A 19,076-nucleotide genomic window follows, 5' to 3' on the forward strand; every position below is an offset into this window, starting at 1 on the left:
ATTTGTATTGTTATCGAACCGCACATTTGATTTAATCTCTGTATCCGATGCCTTACTGTATTGTATTTAATTTATTTTTCTTCAATAAAAACGATTTGAATTAAAAAAAAAAAACAACAAATATATATTTTGAGGGGACGTGGCCTAATGCCGATTGAGTTGGACGCGTGAGCCCATTGCTCTGAGACCTGGTCCCACAGAGCTCCCACAACCAGCACCACAAGAGGGAGGCCGTGTGGCGGAGAGGCACCCCCATGGACTGACGACATCCGGTGTCTCAAGGCAAGGGATCCACGGCAGGGGCCCTGGAAGAAGCTGTTGACACTGGAAGCAGCAGAGGTCGCGGCAGAACAGATGAGCAGGGGGTGCTTGTGCCTGCAGGGTAGTTGTGCCTCTCTGCTGAAGGAAAGCGTTCCTTCTGCTTGTATAGGGCTGTGGGGGGGCTAGGTAGCTGGTCACATGGGGCCTCATCCCGTGGAGGAGGGGTGGGGCCTGGTGGTTCAGTGTCATGCCCCGAGTAAGGTGGCCCTGGTGAAGAGGATGCCCTCCAGAGGAGCCGGATGAGACCCTTGGGGAGGCAGAGTGGGAGTTAGCCCGGGTGCTGGGGGGTAGCAAACAGGTCCTGCAGCACATGGCGTGACAACTGCTGGTATTTCAGCAGGCAAGGAAATGGTGCAGCCTAAGACCCTGACGATTGGGCCAGCTAAAGAGCTAAAGACCCCCACCTCCTGTCAAAGAAAGAAGCTGCGCAATCAAGGACAAGTAGAGAATGACCAGGGTCTAGCAGCTCACACAGTGGCAATTTTGCCATCTATATTGGATAATAAAGCAACAACGGGGAATCCAAGATTGATGCAGTGGCATGCGACCTGGGGCTCCTGCAGAGTGATCATAAGAAATTGGTAAACAGGGTGGAATAGACTAAATCCACGAGGTCCCGCTCGAGTCCACGATCATGGACAGTGATAAAAAGATTTGCACCATGCAGATGACCATCGAACAGTTGATGTAGATGGTGGAGTATGCCGAGGGTTATCCCGGTGTAAGAATGTGCGGATGGTGGTGGTCCCAAAGCATTTGGAGTGCCCTAGCTGGAAGCGGTTTTTAGAGGGATGGCTGCTGTCGACCATACTGGGCTACATACTGAGTTGGGTTTCAACAATGTTTACAGTGGAGAGGGCACATAGGCTACCAGGCTGATAGTGACCAGACTGTTGAACTATCGGACCATATTCTGTAAGTGGCATGTGCTCAGCATCAAAAAGAAATCTTTATAGCAGTTAAGCGCCAGCTGCGGAAACTGAATCAAATAAAAGCAGTTTTTTCCCAGCGAAACTAAGGGTCATTGGCGAAAGAGAGAGAGACAGAGAGAGAGACAGAGAGAGAGAGAGAGAGAGAGAGAGAGAGAGAGAGAGACAGAGAGAGAGAGAGAGAGACAGAGAGAGAGAGAGAGAGAGAGAGAGACAGAGAGAGAGACAGAGAGAGAGAGAGAGAGAGAGAGACAGAGAGAGACAGAGAGAGAGAGAGAGACAGAGAGAGACAGAGAGAGACAGAGAGAGAGAGAGAGAGAGCGGCCTTCAGAGTGGCAGAGACAAAAACCGAAACGTAGAACCCACAGGCGGTCTCAGGCAGCCCAGACTACAGATCAGGCAAAGACTGAGAGGGCCAAGGTTGTGGCGGAAATACAATGCCGATCTTTGAACTGTGAGAACAGGTGGGCAGCATTAGAAGCAGATTCAGAGTACACAGAGGGTGACTGAGGCCTCAAAGGAAGACCTAGAGGAGATGGTTCTACCAGTCATCACTCAGATGACAGTAGTTATCATTGGCTGAGTATTCAGGAGATCGACGTGGGCCCCCTCAGTGAGTACTGCTAAGGTGGACTCTGGGAAGACTGTGGCTGGGATAGCTGCATAGTCAGTGATCCACATATTCTCCACAGGGCCACGGACCCCTTCTGCTGTTTGTACATGCAAATGGAAAAGGAACAATTGATGGACAGAATTCAGAACAATGTCATACATTCACCCCAGTACAGAGATCAGGGCCTAAATCCATCTTTTTTTGCTCCACATGCCATTCCAGTTTGAACCCATCTATATGTAAATCAGTCTTGACCCTGCGCCCAATGGGATCAGTCCAGCCCGAACTGCCAAGCCAGGTCCTCTCTGGACTGGAAACAAGCATCCTAGGACCGGTTTCGGGGTTTCACCCCTAATCAGCCAGGATCTACATGCAAGCCTTGATTTATTGCTTGAAATGATTTACCAGCAATATTGTTCGGAGCGACTGACGCTTTGAGCATTGTTGTGGAAGGTAGTTTTAGATCCGCGGCATGAGGTTGTTGGTGGGTGGAGGGCAGTTGGAGGCATACTGATCGGCAATCCAAGTATAGACATGCCACTGTGACACACCTAACAGGCAGAGCATAACCCACATTGTGCAATCCCTGGAACGACCCATAGATACTCTCCTGAAATGTTAATGGCCTGGGTAGCTAATTTAGGAGGGGGATTATGTGGAAATACCTAGCCAGATAACATAGATATTATCCTGCTACAGGAAAACCATCTTGGGGTAACAACTGCAGGGTCCTACACCATGGGAGGTACAAACTACTGGTGCATGTTGGTGGGATTCTCAAAAGGATCCAAGGGGTGAGGCTCTATGCCCGTAAATCCCTCCTGTTACAGGTTACCCAATTATGTTGATTTATGGGTCAACAAGTTGTGGTGATAGTGGGTGATGGAGTGGAGAGACCCTGTAACTTTCATTGTAGCGCTTACTGCCCGGCCTACAGACCATGAGGGTGGGAAAGCTAGACTGCGGATCACAGAGACCCTTTTACTTGTTGGGAGTGACCTCAACTTAACATTACAGGTTGTGCAAATGTATGACAACGCGGAGAGCGATCTCCTGAAATGGGGCCAAATGTTGACTGAAGTGTCCACAAAACCGAATGAGAGAGAGACTGAGAGTGCACATAGCTGGCAGAGCACCAGGCCCACTCTAACACATCCCGAAGCAACGCTGTCACATATACCCTCTCACGCCACAAACGCTTGACTCACAGACAAGCTGTGTGTGCACCACTAGATCTTTGCTTAAGTTCAGAGTACTGTGCTACCTGCCTGTCGCTGTCACGAGGGTGGGGGGAGGGAGGTTGGGCTGGATTCAGGGCGGGAACCCAGTTTCCCTGTTGTGATTGTTGCTTTTAATTTGCCAAATGGGATGTTGGTCCTATAGTTTAAAAACAAAAATGAAACCTTGCACTGTTAATATGACTGAGCAATGCTGCTCACAGATAGTTAGCTTGTATGTATTCATGGAATGACATGTTACTAATGCTGGTTGTAAGATACTGACAAGGTACATGTATATCCTTGTCCTGGATAGAGTGGAAGCAGTTTAAATGAAAACAAGTTTAAACATTTTTTTTAAAATTAACGTTACAGGGGGAATTGTACAGGGTGTCGGCCTCAGGTAATAGGCCGAGGGCAGGCCTGTGCTTGGCCTTTTTCCTTGACTGTGGGGGATTGCACACTCCAGGAATGGCAGTACTCATAAGCCTCCAACAACATGTGCTCACAGTCAAGGTTGGATTATTTTCTGGTGCCACACCACCAGTTGGGAAGATTCGGTGACCCACTCTTTTGCTGCAAGGTATATCTGATCACTCGTCAGTGGTCACACACAAACTCAAAGATCTACCAAAGATAAGGAGCTGACTGATTAGAATACTAGGAAATTAGTCATAGAGACCACAGAGCATTATTTTAAGGAGAACGCAGGTACTGTAGACTCATAAGTAGGCCTCTGAGAGACATATAAGAAAATCGATTGACTGCAATAGTCCTACTTCTATACAGTAGTCACTACCCCCAGAAGCACCCAGAGATAACTTGCCTTATGGGCAATTCTTACGATTGCTCCGCAATTGCAATACCTTACATGGACTATAACTCACCGGTACAACAGCTATCTGACAATCTAACGAAACTAGATTACCCTTCACATTGTGTCATAATTGCCAAAAAAGCGACAAAAAACTAAAACAGGGAGGCTCTTTTGGAACACAACATAAGGCAACACGAAAATTCACTGACTTGCGTAACTACATACACACCAGACTAAAACAATTCTGTAGAACATTAAAAAAAAATGGGCAACACTTCAAAAGGGTTACCTTAAAATACCTCAACCCGGGTTTACTTTAAAATGAACCTCTAACATTAAGGAAATGCTGATACACACGAAGCCACGCATGCCCTTAAGAACAGACCAGAGATCTCTCAGGGACCGACCACAGGTAGGGCAATTTCAAAGTCAAAGTGATTTATTGAACGCACATATCACCCATAGGTCTCATGGCTTTAGCGTAAAACTTGTGTAAGGGCTGAAGGCCAATTGAACAGAGTGGGCCGTTATAGGTGATCAAATAGCCAAGTTTTTAAATTCCCTGCAGAACAGCTTGGGAGCTGTAATGGAAGTTCATTCCAAGAAGCAGGAATCAGGTAGGAGAAAGTTCTACCGCCATTTCTGGCGGTGCAAATCCTACGTGGGGTATTGAGAAATTTGGGACTCAACCTAAGCGTCCTATTAGGCTGATACCAACTGAGTTCTTTGGCAAAGTAGCTTGGCCCATTCCCGTACATGTTCTTGTGTACCAGACAGAGGACCTCAAAACAGATTGTTTCCTGATGGGGAGCCAGTGCAGAGTCTTCAGACTGGACGCAGATGGGGACCTCAATGGGAGGTTTAGTACCAGCCTAGCAGCCGTATTCTGTAAGACTTGGGAGTCTGGAATGGAGCTCTTCATTAATGGAGGCCAATACGGCATTTCCGTATTCGAGCAGACTTATGATTAGTCCCTGGGCCAGCGGTTTCCTTGATTCGATTGGAATCCATTGAAAGATTTTACGTAAGCTACGCATTAATCCGTAGCAGGTACCGGTTATATGATTCATATGGTTTTTCATGGATAACTGGTTGTCAATCTTTACTCCAAGGTGTCGCACCATAGGCTTAGGAGATGGACAGGGACCAAAGCTCTGGGGCCACCAGTCGTTCGTTCAAAATTTGTGTGCCTTACCAAAAAGGATGACCTCTGTCTTACTACCATTGAGTTGGAGATGGTTAATATGCATCCAACTATCAATGTGGGCTCATACAATTTTTGAATCGGAGCCTCGTGTCATCAGCATACAACACCACATCAAACCCATAGGACCTGATCATTTTGGCAAGAGGTGTCATGTAAAGATTGAAAAGCATGGGACCTAGGATGGATTCCTGGGAACTCCCATTTTTACTGGCCGACTAGGGGAGACCAGGGTGCCCAATTGTACGGTGGAGGTTCGATCAGTTAGGTAATTTCTAAGCCAATCCAGGGATGAGCCCCTGACTCCCATCTCCCAGAGCCGTTGTTCTAAAATACTATGGGAGATGATGTTGAAAGCGGCCGACAGGTCCAACAGGACAAGCATTGATGACTGTCCGTTGTCCTGGACGAGTCTTATATTGTCCTCCACCAACGAGGTTTCAGTGCTATGAGCAGCCCTAAACCCTGATCGCAAAGGATCCAACAATCCATGGCTCTCCAAATGGGTAGTGAGCTGCTTGTTGACCAAGGACTTGAGTACCTTTCCAAAATAAGGAAGCAAAGAAATTGGGCAAAAATTACTGATTTCCTTAGGATCTGTAGGGTGTTTATTTCAGAATGGGCTTAACCCTTGCTGCTTATCCATCTGACAGGGACTGTTGCTTGAGCTAAGGACATCTTAAATAGATCGGAGGTTCTTGAGGAGCGAGGGGGCCAAGATTGAAAAGAAACAAAGTGAGACCTGGTCTATGGGGGAACCAGACTTGATCTTAAACAGGGCAGTTAAAACTTCACCTGAAGTAAATGCAGCAAACTCTTCTAAAAGAGGAATGGTAGGTTTGGGATTGATGTCAGGATCATTGTCAAGATTTTTAATATCATGATGCAGGAAAGAACTATGAATAATATTGATCTCTTCCTAAAAAGAAGTTGACAACATGTCTACCCATTCTTGTGAAGATGGGTTACTGGGCTGACAGGGGGACATTCTCTATGTTGATCATGCACCGTTTATGCCTTTACGGGTATGACGGTCCTCCTGTATGCGGACGACGCCGTCCTAATAGCTCGTACAGGCACGGGCCTGCAAAGACTGTTAGACCATTTCGGCCGGTCCTCCTATACGCGGACGACGCTGTCCTAATAGCTCGTACAGGCACGGGCCTGCAAAGACTGTTAGACCATTTCGGATCTTTCATGGAATCTTTAGATTTAAAAGATCAATACACTAAAATCCCATGTCATGGTTACTGGCTCACGTAGGAAAAGCCTGAAGATTAAAACTTTTAGTTGCAATGAATCACAAATCTCTAGGGTACCTTTCTTTTGTTATTTAGGTGTCACCTTTGACGAAAAAGGATCCTGGGGACCTCAACTAAAAATGAAGGCAAATGCAGTTGCAAGATCTACTACAGGCCTTATGAACTTTTCTAAAAAATTAGGTTCCAGACCCATGGAGGCCATGATACGTATTTACAAATCCAAGTGCTTGGCTATTGCATCCTATGGGGCTGACATCTGGGGCTATGTTCCTTCTCAAGGCATTCAAATTGTAGAAAATAACTTTATACGAGCTTTGCTGTCACTCCCAAAGTCATCTCCTACATACTCTATTCATAGTGAAGTCGGTTTGGGCCACATTGCTGACCTTCTAAAAATGCCCCCCCTGCTATGCTGGGTGAAAACCTGGACAAACGAGGAGATCACGTTGAACCATCTCATACTCAAAGACTGTATGGCCTTGGATAAGGCGGGTAGTATTCCCTGGCTAGCGTATGTTAGAGCGGCATGCGTGAAGCTAGGGCGCCCGGATATGTATTCTTCACCACAGGGCCTCAAGAAAGAAGATGTAGGGTGGGTCAAGTTGCATCTCCGGAACTTGTTGGAGTCAGAAAGGGAGGAGGTTGAACTCAATAAACCCATGGTGAGAACAATATATCAACTATCTATTTCCTCAGTTATGGAACCTTACCTAAAATATGTGACCAAACCATACCATCGTTTTCTTTTATTGAGATTTAGGTTCAACTTTATCCATTTAGTGCTTGGTACTAATATAAAGTGGGGGACCCTTGAAAATACCCCACCTTGCACATGTGATAGCTTCTCAAATCAGGACACAGTTCACTTTGTGATGTTTTGCGAACACTATCTGGAGCCCCGAAAAAATTTTTTATATCCCATTCTGAAGGAACTTAATCTTGTCCAGGTAAGGCCTGCACTTTTACACCTGCAAATGCTTAACTCTGTGCAGGTCACATATGGTGTAGCCAGTTTTTTGGTGGCGGCTGCCCGATTAGACAAAACAAGATTTACCCAGACAAATACACATTCTGGTTGATATTTTGTCAACTTCTTTCTGGGGCACTGTATTAAGATCAGTGGGACATGGAGGTGCCTGTTTTCTCTGGACTCTACCTTATAGTGAATCTATTTTGTATTCAAACTTTTAAAAATAACCTCTTTTAAGGAAGCACTTTAGGAACTGCAATAGGTGTACAAATTGTTTAATTGTTAATTTTTAATCTATTCGTATGGTTTTTTATCTTTAAAAATGAATTGTGTATTGCTTTTATGGTTTTAATCAACCGAATAAAGATATTTGACTGACTGACTGACCAAAGAGGTTCAATTGATAAGCACCTTTACCTGGATACAGACGATAATGATGATATGATAAAAAGATATATAAAGCGCATGGATACTCAAGTGAGTGTTCAGGCGCTGGCTTCAAGGCAATCTGCATGGGTAAACAGTGACACTGTTCCTGTTGAAACATCCAAGTTTAAAAAAGGTTCTTAAAGATTGAGGCCTCAGCTGTTGTCCGTAGCTCCAAAGGAAGTTTATCCAGGCAACCGACCAGATCTAGGAGAAAGACCTGTCTCCAATTCTCGCTCGATGAATCTTTGGGATCCTAGCCGACCGACTGGTAGAAGATCAGAGACTTCTAGAAGGAGCATACTTTTTAATCCTTTCCCTGAGAGAGCTTGCCCTGGTGGCCTACAGTGCTTTGTGAACAAGGAAAAGGGTTTAAAAAATATCCTTTTTTTATTGGGAGTCAATAAAGAGCCTTCAAGTGAGAGGGAATAGGAGACCTGGGGAATATTCAAAAGAATTTGAGCAGTCGAAATCTGGACAACCTGCAGTTTATTATTAAGAACAATGTGGAAGACCCACGTATAAAGCATTTCTATAGTCCAATCTGGACGTTATCATAGCCTGAATGACTTTTTTTTAGCCGGAAAGGAGAGCAAAAGAAAGAACATTTTCATAATGGATAGCAAACCAATACAGGTTCCTACCACCAATTGAATATGTGGTTTAAAAGACAGGGCCCTATCAAATTTGATGCCTACATTTTTAACTGTATCCTGTTGAGGGCCATGGGGTGGGGCGTCATTTGACCAGAATGTCTGCCATAACACTGGCAAGATAGAGGCAAAAAATAATATCTCCGTCTTTTCGACATTGCATTCCAATTGATTAACAGTCATCCAATGAAATACAGTTGAGAGGCATTCTTTAACGGCCTCCTCAGCAATTTCTTCTCCCTTTCCACAGGTAAACAACAGCTGAGTGTCATCAGCCTAAGAAGTCACTTTGGCTCCTAACTCCTCAGCTAACCAGGCTAGATGTGTAAGATAGACATTAAATAGAGTGAAGCTAAGAGTCGAGTCCTGGGGCAGTCCAACTGACACCTCATGCACTTCTTAAGATAACGGGGCTATCCAGACTTCCAGACTTCTTTCTTCTAGAAAGGATGAAAGACACTTTAAGGCTATGCCACTGACCCCAACTGACTGGAGTCGAGCTAACAACCTTGAACAGGGGGGTCTGTATTGTAGGCCGCCGCCAAGTCTAGCATGACCAAGATAGCCTTCCCCCCCCATTATCCAAGGTGCCTTTAATATGATCAGAGACCTCCATCTGCGCTGTCTCAGTACTGAAATTGGCTCTAAACCCAGACTGGCTCTGGTGTAGAAGATCATTAGATATAGGGAGCGTTGTTGGTTTACCCATTTCTTAAAAACTTTTGAAAGAGCAGGAAGTAAGGGAGTTGGTCTACAATTTTCCTTAACACTTTGGTCAGCTGAAGACACATACAAACTATAATACCAGCAATTGTATGTAGAAATTGACATGCCTTGTAACAAAAGCTATATTGGTAGGATCACCAGATCGGCAAAAACAAGTACCATGGAGCACCACAAAAATTTCCAGTGCCAAAGAACCAAAACTAAGACGTGCATGCACTTTGCAAACCCAGGGCACTCTACCAATGAAATAAGGTGCACTGTTCTTAAGGCACACCCACACATGAGCAAGAATGCCCTTTTTAGAAGGGAACAAAACTGGATTTTCCATCTATCCACACATATAGGGGATTTCGCGAGGACATTCCATGAAATGAAATGAACCAATGAACACCTCAGCTGACATGAATCTATAGGATCCTATAGTCTTTACTATGTTGATTGCCACGCACATATCTGACATGGCACTACACCTAGTTAGTACTTTGCGCACAACTACATTGACTTTGTGTCCCACTACTGTCCTGGCGGAATTGCCCTTTATATCCTGATCAACCAACATTTGGATGAAGCATACTGAGAGGGACACTGTGTAACTTGACATCTGCACAGGCCTGGTTATTAAAACCATCTCTGACTTTGAATCCCATGTCTCTGAATCAAGGGCACAGTTCAAAATCCAATACCCATTATTATTATTATTCAGAGCCACCAAAGACCAAATACATGAACCCAGGAGTGAAAATGCGGTGTTAAACAGAGAGAACAGGGAAAAGCCAAGTCTTTATGGCTTTTCAAAAAGCCAGGTGATTCTGGATTGCTCTAATGGGAGCAGGGAGCGAGTTCCAGAGTTTCGCCGCCAAACTGCGAAAAGAACGACCACCAGCTCTGGCTTTCAAGACTCGAGGTATACAAACCAACGTTTGGTCAGCGGATCTCAGAGGGCGTCGTGGCACATAAAACTAACAAGTTGGAAAACCCCAAATGTGTCTGAAGAGTCAAGATCTTGTGTGACACGCAAAGAGCCTTAAACTGAATGCGTTTTTCAACAGGCAACCGATGAAGTTTAGGGAGCACGTGAGCAACTGAGCAAGATTTCGGCAGTGCCATCAAAATACGAGCCGCTGCATTCTGTACCCTCTGCAACCCATTCATGGCTCCACTGCGTCCTCGATCTCCATATCTGACTACCACGACTATCATTTCATCACCATTTGTGTAGTCCACGTGCCCCCCTTCTATGCACGCTACAGGGAGTGGCAGCAATGACAGCATCGCCGGGGACGGTTCTCCACAAAGAAGGGCCCGCCCCTTTGCCCCTGCATGCTCAGGGGAGGTGCTACCGTGATCTGGCACCGCTGAGTATTTGGTACGGCCAGCCCTTCTGACGATACCCTATTGGCATACATGGCAGGACGCTGCTCGAACATGGCGCAGATTGTCCACATCCTGAGATTTGACTGCGCATGTGCAATTCTATCATAACTTGCACACTGATCACCCGGCACTGCCGGGCCCCAGGGTTAACTTCATAGATTGGCCATAATCATTTTTCCCTTAATCTTCGTTCTGGTGATTAGGGAATACGAATTGACACTGTTTTGCCACTGCCAAGATGGCGCCCGTGCACTCACCGCTACACACCGTACTGGTGACACGATGATTGCGAGCACCTGGGAGTAGTTTACTCAGGAGCACTGATAACTGCATTTTTCTTCCTCTCCCACTCTCCCGAGCAGGCTGAGATTGGGCAGGTCAGCCTACACTACCGTCACGACAATGCATGAGTATCTGGTTAACTGTTTCTATCACAGATTTTGTACTATTGTGAGAACTCCAGGACGATTATGTCAAATTCTTGCATTGTTTTTAATTCTGGATTTTTAGGATGCTAAATGAGCGTTAACTCTGCCTTCACTCAAGGAGGCTTGAGAACCACCCTACTTGGGTGAGCTTTCCTTCCCCCTTGCCACAGCGTATGTAATCTTGTTGCGTGTCATTACCCTCCAGTGTGCCACTTGTTTGTTATGTGTCTTGACCTTCCACTGAGCCATTTGCACGTCCGTCGATAACAGCATATTGAGGATATATTCGCATGCCGCACCACATTAAAATATGTCCTTGATGATCTATAACAGGCATTCTATGTGAACTGATGTCTTCATTTTCATTTCAGGTCGGCTTTTTAAAAAGGTACACCACATTTAGGTTTTTATTGAGATTGGATTACCTTTGATACCAACCTGGATTTGACAAACCTGGCAAGAAACATGTTGACCTTTGACTTTTTTCGAACTACAAGAGATCATTGTCTCTTTTGTTCGCCAGCACGGTTTTAAATCAGAAAAGTAGACTCACCCATTAAAACTTGCTTTAGAGAACGACTTATACACTCATGTACACATTACGGCCATACACCCCCCACTTCACATAACTGCTTGGGAATAAAAGAGCTCTAAAAAACGTCAGGCATTGCAGAACCGACCCGAAAAGGAGCAAGCCCTATGATGAAGCATGACACCCAATTGGGTATGTGAGGGCCTTAGTTCCTAAAGAAGCGGACTCCCTCCCTGTTGCCTTAGACAATTGACCGACCACATATTCTCTTTTCTACCACACTGCATATTCTGTTGATACAATTGAGGCATATAAGACAGTCATAAGAGGTCAGAGGATCACACATGTGATCGGGAAGAGGAAATGTACCCTTTGTGAGTGATTACGTTGAATATCCCTCCCTAAGCATGGACCACAAGATTGAGGGGACCAGGGAGGAACTGTTATAGCGACTGCATTTGCAACACATCTGATGGACCTCTACCGGAAGAAAATTAGAGTTGAGGAGATAGATCATGCACGATTCATCACTGAAATCCCGCCCCACAACTCGGAACAGAGACAAGCCGGGCTTTGGAAGAGGATATCACAGAGACAGAAATATCGGAGGCATTGATGCAGATGAAAGAGAGAAGATCTACAGACCTGAATGGCCAGCCACCCAAATGTTTTTAAGTGCATGAATTCGCGAGAGGTGGGTCCACTCTGTGCTCTGTTTTACAGGGCAAAGAGGGACGCTCGGTTTCAACTGGATAGAAGGCAGGTGATTCACAAAAGGGGAAGTCCACACAGGACTACGCCTCATAAAGGGCAATTTCATTGTTAAATATCTAAATTAAGGTCCTAGCAAAAATACTTGTCAACCGTTTCCTGCAAGTAGTTGACACTCTCAGGGCCCACGATCAATTGGGCTTCAAGTTCTATAGGACAACCAGGAACAACCTGCACAGGCTGGCTGGATACCAAGCACAGAGTGAGCGAATAGAAGAACAAGCAGTCCTACTGTTGCAGGACGCTGAAAATACATTTGACTCCCTACAGTGGCCCTACCTGATGGTGATATTGGGCAGGGTTGGGTTTGGTCCAACTTTTATCATGGGTGAGACTGCTGTACACAGACCCGGTGGCCAGGGTCAAAGGGAACAGGGCGAATTTGAATTGGACAGGGGCAACTAACAGGGTTGCCCACAGTCAATACATGGCACTGAGAGACCCAAACAATGGACGGGAAGGGAAAACAGATGTTGGAAACCCCCTGTGAGAGTGTGACATCCTCAGAGGGCTGCTGGACATAGAGGGCCATATGATCTGCTGGGAATCTCCAGAGTGGGTGACATGTGGCAGAATGATACCTTTGACCGTGCTGCAATAGGAATTGGCATAGAGTCAGTATTTCCAGTACCTACAATCAAAATAAATTACTGCTAAGGCATGCAGAACTGTTGCACGTGGTGCCGGATGAGTCACTACAGGTGTATAGGGTGCTGGGGTCCCCTCCGACTGATAAAACTTTGTACCACATATATCTACACTCCTACATTAGTCTGCCACTGCTGGATAGCCTCAGAGACAAGTGGGAAATAGACCTTGGTAGACCGGACGACGATGACTGGGTCACAGCGTGCCACTACCCACATGACGCAGCCATACGAGCGGGGTTCAAATAATTCAGCTAAAACTACTTCACAGAGCCTACATCATGAGGATCCGCCTATACTATATGGGTAGGTCAACGTGTGTGCTTATTTTACGAGTAAGTAGTGAGGCACATTGTCGCGTCTTTTGTTCATTCGTAATTATCGGGTCAGAGTTATGACAAAGGTGCACTGTGTTGTCCCACAGAGTGGCTGATATCATCCTCCGCATCGATTTTCTGAATACGTCCATTTACCACTAAGCATCAGTTGGCCTTAGAGTGAGTATGACGCAACAGACCAGGGAATTGAACCACCTTGATTTTTTGTTAAAATTTCATCACAGTATTTATGATGCACGCAGTGACTCGCTATGGACTTTGCATTTTGACGAACCACACTCAGTTTAGTGACAAAATTTATGTTCTTTGCTTTTTTAGGTACCGCCCCTGACGAAGGGCCGGAGGGCCCGAAATGCATTGGGCAAGGGCAAGAAAAATGACCAGTTCTTTGTTATGATACAAACGCTTATGATCAAATATTGTCGTTTGGATTGATTTGACTCATGCATGAATGTATCCTTGCACATGAATTATATGCCATGCTATGATGATACTTGACGTTGTTAGTAAAAACACGTAAATGAAAACAGAAGTATAATTTGCATTGTATTTTTTTGATACGTTTTGATAAGATTTGGGGAAGTAGTTTCCATTCTGGACTTTGCAACAGTGCACAGAGGGCAAGCGGCCTCGCTTGATTTCAATGTATGTTTAATTCCTAGATGCAGTTTGGACACAGCATCTCTTTCTGTAGCACGCATGAATGATCATGTTCGTTGATTATAAAGTAATTTGGAGTACTGTATTTGATAATTAAGGAGTGCCTTTCCCACGATTAATTGTTGTAATTGAGGTCAACGGGGCTGCCAACTTAAGGGAACCTTGATACATACACTTTAGGCCTGCCCCAAAGTCCAGGGCTTTAGGAGGGAGGTGGATTGCAGATTATCATAAATTATGGACTTTTTGCTGGAACGTACTCCACAGCTGGTGACCCTGAGCATCTGGGGGGAACAAACACTGGAGCACTACACACAATTGTTTTGTAATGTTGCTCTGATGGGCGCACGGTGTGATGTGATCAGATACTGGGGACGAGATGAGATCCTGTCACTGCGGGCCTGGGAAGCCAACTTAGATAGGTGCATGAGGGCACAAACAACTGGTGTATCAGGCATGGTGATGCCCACAGAAGTTCAAAATGGTATGAGGCCTCTGAAGAGCCACAGTAGACATGGACCCCTGAGGGTAGAGGAGGGGCGCTAGGTGCAAACAGAGGGTGGTGCAGGGGGTTCATATGGAGTGAAGCACTGAGCGTACAAGTGTACAATAGTGGATGGAAGGCCTGTGAACTGCCCAGTATGTGAATGTTACGTACAGCTGAACAGTGATAGGACCGGGATACTTCCAGCACCTGAATGCAGGTGTTCGTTGTTATGATACTTGTTTCTGCATTGACATTTGAATAAAAATATATTTTAACAAAATATATACATTTTGAGAGGAGGAAAATTTGGGAAGTTGTCCTTAGCCCCAGTTCCACTCTTTTAGGTGCTTAATATCAGAGTTTAAAGTCATCAGCAGATCGCAAGGATAACAAACTTAAAGCTAGAATATTAAAGAAAGTTCACTATGCATTAACCATTGTTTTTTGCCCACAATAAAGTCTGGCTCTTATTCCGTGTCAGTACATTATGGAGCAGGAGGTATAAACTTCTAGGTCAGAGGGGGTAGTGGAAGAGGGTTGAAGCAGTCTACCTTGTTTAGTGGATACATAGTGGAGCAGTGAAACTTTTCAACCAAGGAGCAGCTTAGGTGTGATGGACAACATTTGTTTACTAAGTTTGCTCATGTCAAACTAGGTGACCTGAAAATAACAGCATCAGAAAACTAACATGAACAAAGGAGAAGGTGATTCTAGAGCTACAGTCTATCCACGCTTTGTTACAGCTAGGTCATCCTTGGAGAAAATCTGGCCAAGATAACAAAGAGCCTAATTTATCAATTTTCTAAAGGTATAATGGAAAACATAACCTCTATATTATTTTATAGTCTAATCATTACGGTCAAAATTGAAACTAAGATCACATCCACTCCTGCAGAAGTAATGCACTGCACTGCCAGCACAAAAACAATACATTCCATGTGAAGCCAAATTACAAGAAAGAAGATCTGGGAACTCGTAATCTCAGTTAACATTCAACAGAATTCTTTAGAAAAGACGCAAAAGAGACTTAAACTACAAACATGAAGGATATTGGTGCACAGTATACTTTCATAACGCAAAGATACAGGTAAGATTTCAACATCAAAAGTAAAAAATTAAAAAAGGGGGTTTGAGGATAAACCCTAGAGACGGAAAACTAATGAGACAATTGTAAGAAAAGGAAATACCGCAGCCCAGAAGGTTTATGAAAGAGGCAAATTGATACATTAAATTTGGATTAGGGAGAGTGGATTCATGTTTTACAATAGAGAAATCTGAGAAAAGATACCATGGCGGTTTGAGAGATTCGTGCAAATGTAGGCAAAATGATACCAAGTTTTTTTAGCTGGTTAAAACACAAAATGTGGTGGTGTGAACTCGCTTATTAAAAGAGTTTATGGTTTTACTATCAAGACCAAATAGGCCATTTATTCCATCTGGCATTATTCAGAGGTTACAGGAGCCACTGGAAACTGGTTTTAGAAGTTCAACAGCTGCCACCTCGGTCTACAACCTGGGTGTTGTGAAAGATGCCACAAAAGAGGTTAAAAGGGAGACAGAAAAAAAGAGCGACTGAAAAGAAAGACCGAGAGGGAGCAGGGATGGGTTGAACATTTTTGCCAGAGTTGCGTGTGTGTTCTAGTCTCGTCTTGTTTTAGATCACTTTAAGATATATATTCTTGTTTTTCAAAAAATGCACCTAAAGTGAAAATACGGACGTCCTCATCTTTGGGAACACCACCGTGATCTGGAACGGCACATGGTAGCAAGCAAGTCTAAGCCCCCCACCAGCCCCAACAGACAATGCCGGCAAACTCAGCATCATCCTGGTCAGCAAGCCCTTGATGAAAAAACAAGTCAATGCAGTCTCATCGGCCTGTTTTCACACCCTCGACGAGCTTTCCAAAAACATCAGGTGGCTCCCTGTCAACACCAGAAGGACCGACACACAGGCCCTCATCACCAGCAAGCTGGACTATGGAAACTCACTTAACGTAGGAATCACAGCGTGCCTCCTGAAGAGGCTGCAGACAATACAGAACAAAGCAAGACTTATTCTCGTCCTGCCCAGAAGAACCCACATCACACCTCACAGAAGCCAGTTCAAGTTTCTCACCCACGCCTACAAAGCCACTAGAGTACAGGACTTAACTCAATTGCTGCAGAACAGAGCTGGATGCGACTCAAACATGGGAGCCAGTTAGGGCCTGCAGTACAACATTCATCAATCTGAACCACAATAGGACTTTGCCTTCACAAAGTGGCCGCAGTTAAGCCAGTATAGCAGCAATCTCCGAAACCAGTTTTAGATTCACTGGTGTATTCTTTAAGCATTCCTCCCTTCTGCGGATAGCATCAGAGTGAGGGATTCTGATCATTGCAGTCCAGATATGCGCACACTGGACTCAGGACATACAGACTTCTAATGCCTTCCAGTGAGCAAAGTGTGCAGAGGCTAGGTCGTGGTGGTCAGAATGATGGCTTGAGGTGTGCAGAGGATGTAGTGAGGTGTACAAAGGGAGGATCAACCTGTACAAAAAAGGTTTGGGAGAATCCAGAGACCCGCAGTGCCAGAGCACCTAGCAAAAGGGAGCAGAATCAATTATTCATGCTGTTGCCATTAAGGGTTTCCAGTTTAGAATTTTCTTGTTTTGAGTCCGCCTTCTATTGTTTAACATCAATGTGCCTTTTTTTCTTTAATGGTAACAAACCATCCCGACTTGTGAAAAATCCGGGCTCATTAGGATGGCGGACGGACTTGCGTCCGTCCGCCACCCTTGAGGAGGAGGGAACGTCCGCAGGGGCTGCGGCGTTCCCTCCGTGCTGATTAGGATGTGACCGCCAGGGTGGCGGTCACATCCTCTATTTTTAACATTGCGGCGGGTGCAGCTTCAAGCTGCACCCGCCGCAATGTTAAAAATGCATGTGTTGCATTTACATGCACAAAGCGGCAGGCACCCCACGGTGCCTGCTGCTTTGTGTATGCAAATGCAGGGGGGTACCATAGGTACCCCCCATGTGCACCCCCCACCCTCCATTCACCCAGGGGGCCCGCAACGGGCCCCCAAAGTGAATGTCCGTATGCTTTTCCATGGCGGAAAAGCCGCCGTGGAAAAGCATATTTACACCAACATCATAATATGGCGGACGGTGTCTCATAGACACCGCCTGCCATGTTATAGCTTTTCCGCCGCGGTCGGAAGCCGACCGCGGCGGAAAAGCGGCGGACGGAATTCCAGACCCACCAGCCATCCTAATTTGGCGGTGGGTCTTTGGAGTCTCCGCCGCGGTTTTTCCGCATCCTCCAGGCCGGCGGACACTTCCGCCGGCCCGGAGGATGCGGAAAAACCGCCATCCTAATGAGGCCCTAAGTGCTGGAAGCTACCAGATGCTGTGAAGTGAGCAGAAAGAACGGGATGGTAGCTTGACTGGTTTCATAGGATTATCTTATCTTCATATTACTTCCAATCTAAAAGGGAAGGTTTATCCTGTAATAAGTGCAATGACATGACAAGTCTACTATAAAGCAGCGGACCTGGCTTTAAACTACAAAAGAAAGCGGTATCAATCAGCGATCAGGGGAGAAGCAAAGTACTGGTCAACAACTCATGACTGTGCATACGAGAGGAGAGAGGGCAGCAGGAATGGGAAGGGATAGGCATATGGGACCACATATATGTAATGTGCTACAAGAACGGGGCAAATGTATATGGGTGGAAACTATGTAACAATGTCGGGTCTCTAACTACAGTTTACGGTTAGTTAATAACGTATAATAGGAACATTGGTTGCAAACTCATTCACAGAGTTTTAAAAAAAGAAGTAAAAAAAATTGTGCATAGGCATTTTACAATTACTCATGGCACATATGGTCTAATAAAAGGTTTGGCTGGTGAACTGGGATGAACATGTCAAGAACCATGAAAACAATATTTCATGATCCCATTTTTACAGTGCATCTTATTATGTAGGATTAGCCCTTACACATGTGTGAGAAAGTGCCATATTTCTGGCCTTGGTATGCCCCCACTTTTTTCTGAACTGCTGATGTGCTTTGACTGAGTGTTCCCTGGGTTCCTGCCAACCAGGTACCCAAGGCCTGTGCTCCTTCCCTAAAACAGTGTTGAAACTAAAAACCAATTGGCATCTCTGGCCACCTATCAGCCCCTAGTAAATGGTACCCTAGACACCCAGGGCATGGTGACCAGAGAAGACCCCTGAGGCCTGCAGCACTTATTGTGCCACCCTCAGGGGCCCTGTACTCCGACACCCACACACTGCCTTTGCAAGCTGAGTGTCTAAGTAACAGAACTAAACAGAGAGTCGACATGGCACACATCCCTGTGCACCATGGCCACAGAACCCACTGCCCTGGCATACTTCAGTCACCCCTCTAGCTGGGTGTCCTATGCCAGAGTTGTGGGCACAGGTGCTTGAGCCCTGTGCCCCTACAGTACCCAGGGCCAATCCTGGGCACTGTAAGTGCAGTGATGCCATTAAGAGTATATGGTGCTGGGAGGTTGTCATTACGAACTCCACAGCACCATAATGGCTACACTGAAGACTGACAAGTTTGGTACCAAACTTCTCAGCACATTAAACTCGCACTGATGCCAGTGTGGGATTTAATGTAAAGTGCACCAGAGGGCATCTTAGAGATGCCCCTTGAAAACCTAACCTACAATCCACGTCTGGGCTGAG

The 19,076-nt window shown here is 45.4% G+C and overlaps 1 protein-coding gene across 1 annotated transcript in view; it reads right to left on the minus strand.

Moving 5' to 3' along the window:
• Positions 1-19,076, minus strand: part of HIBADH (3-hydroxyisobutyrate dehydrogenase) — a 523,510-nt gene that overhangs the window by 376,177 nt on the left and 128,257 nt on the right. The window lies entirely within an intron of this gene.

Source organism: Lissotriton helveticus, chromosome 10 (genome assembly GCF_964261635.1).
Source record: "Lissotriton helveticus chromosome 10, aLisHel1.1, whole genome shotgun sequence".
Classification (NCBI taxonomy): Eukaryota; Metazoa; Chordata; class Amphibia; order Caudata; family Salamandridae; genus Lissotriton; species Lissotriton helveticus.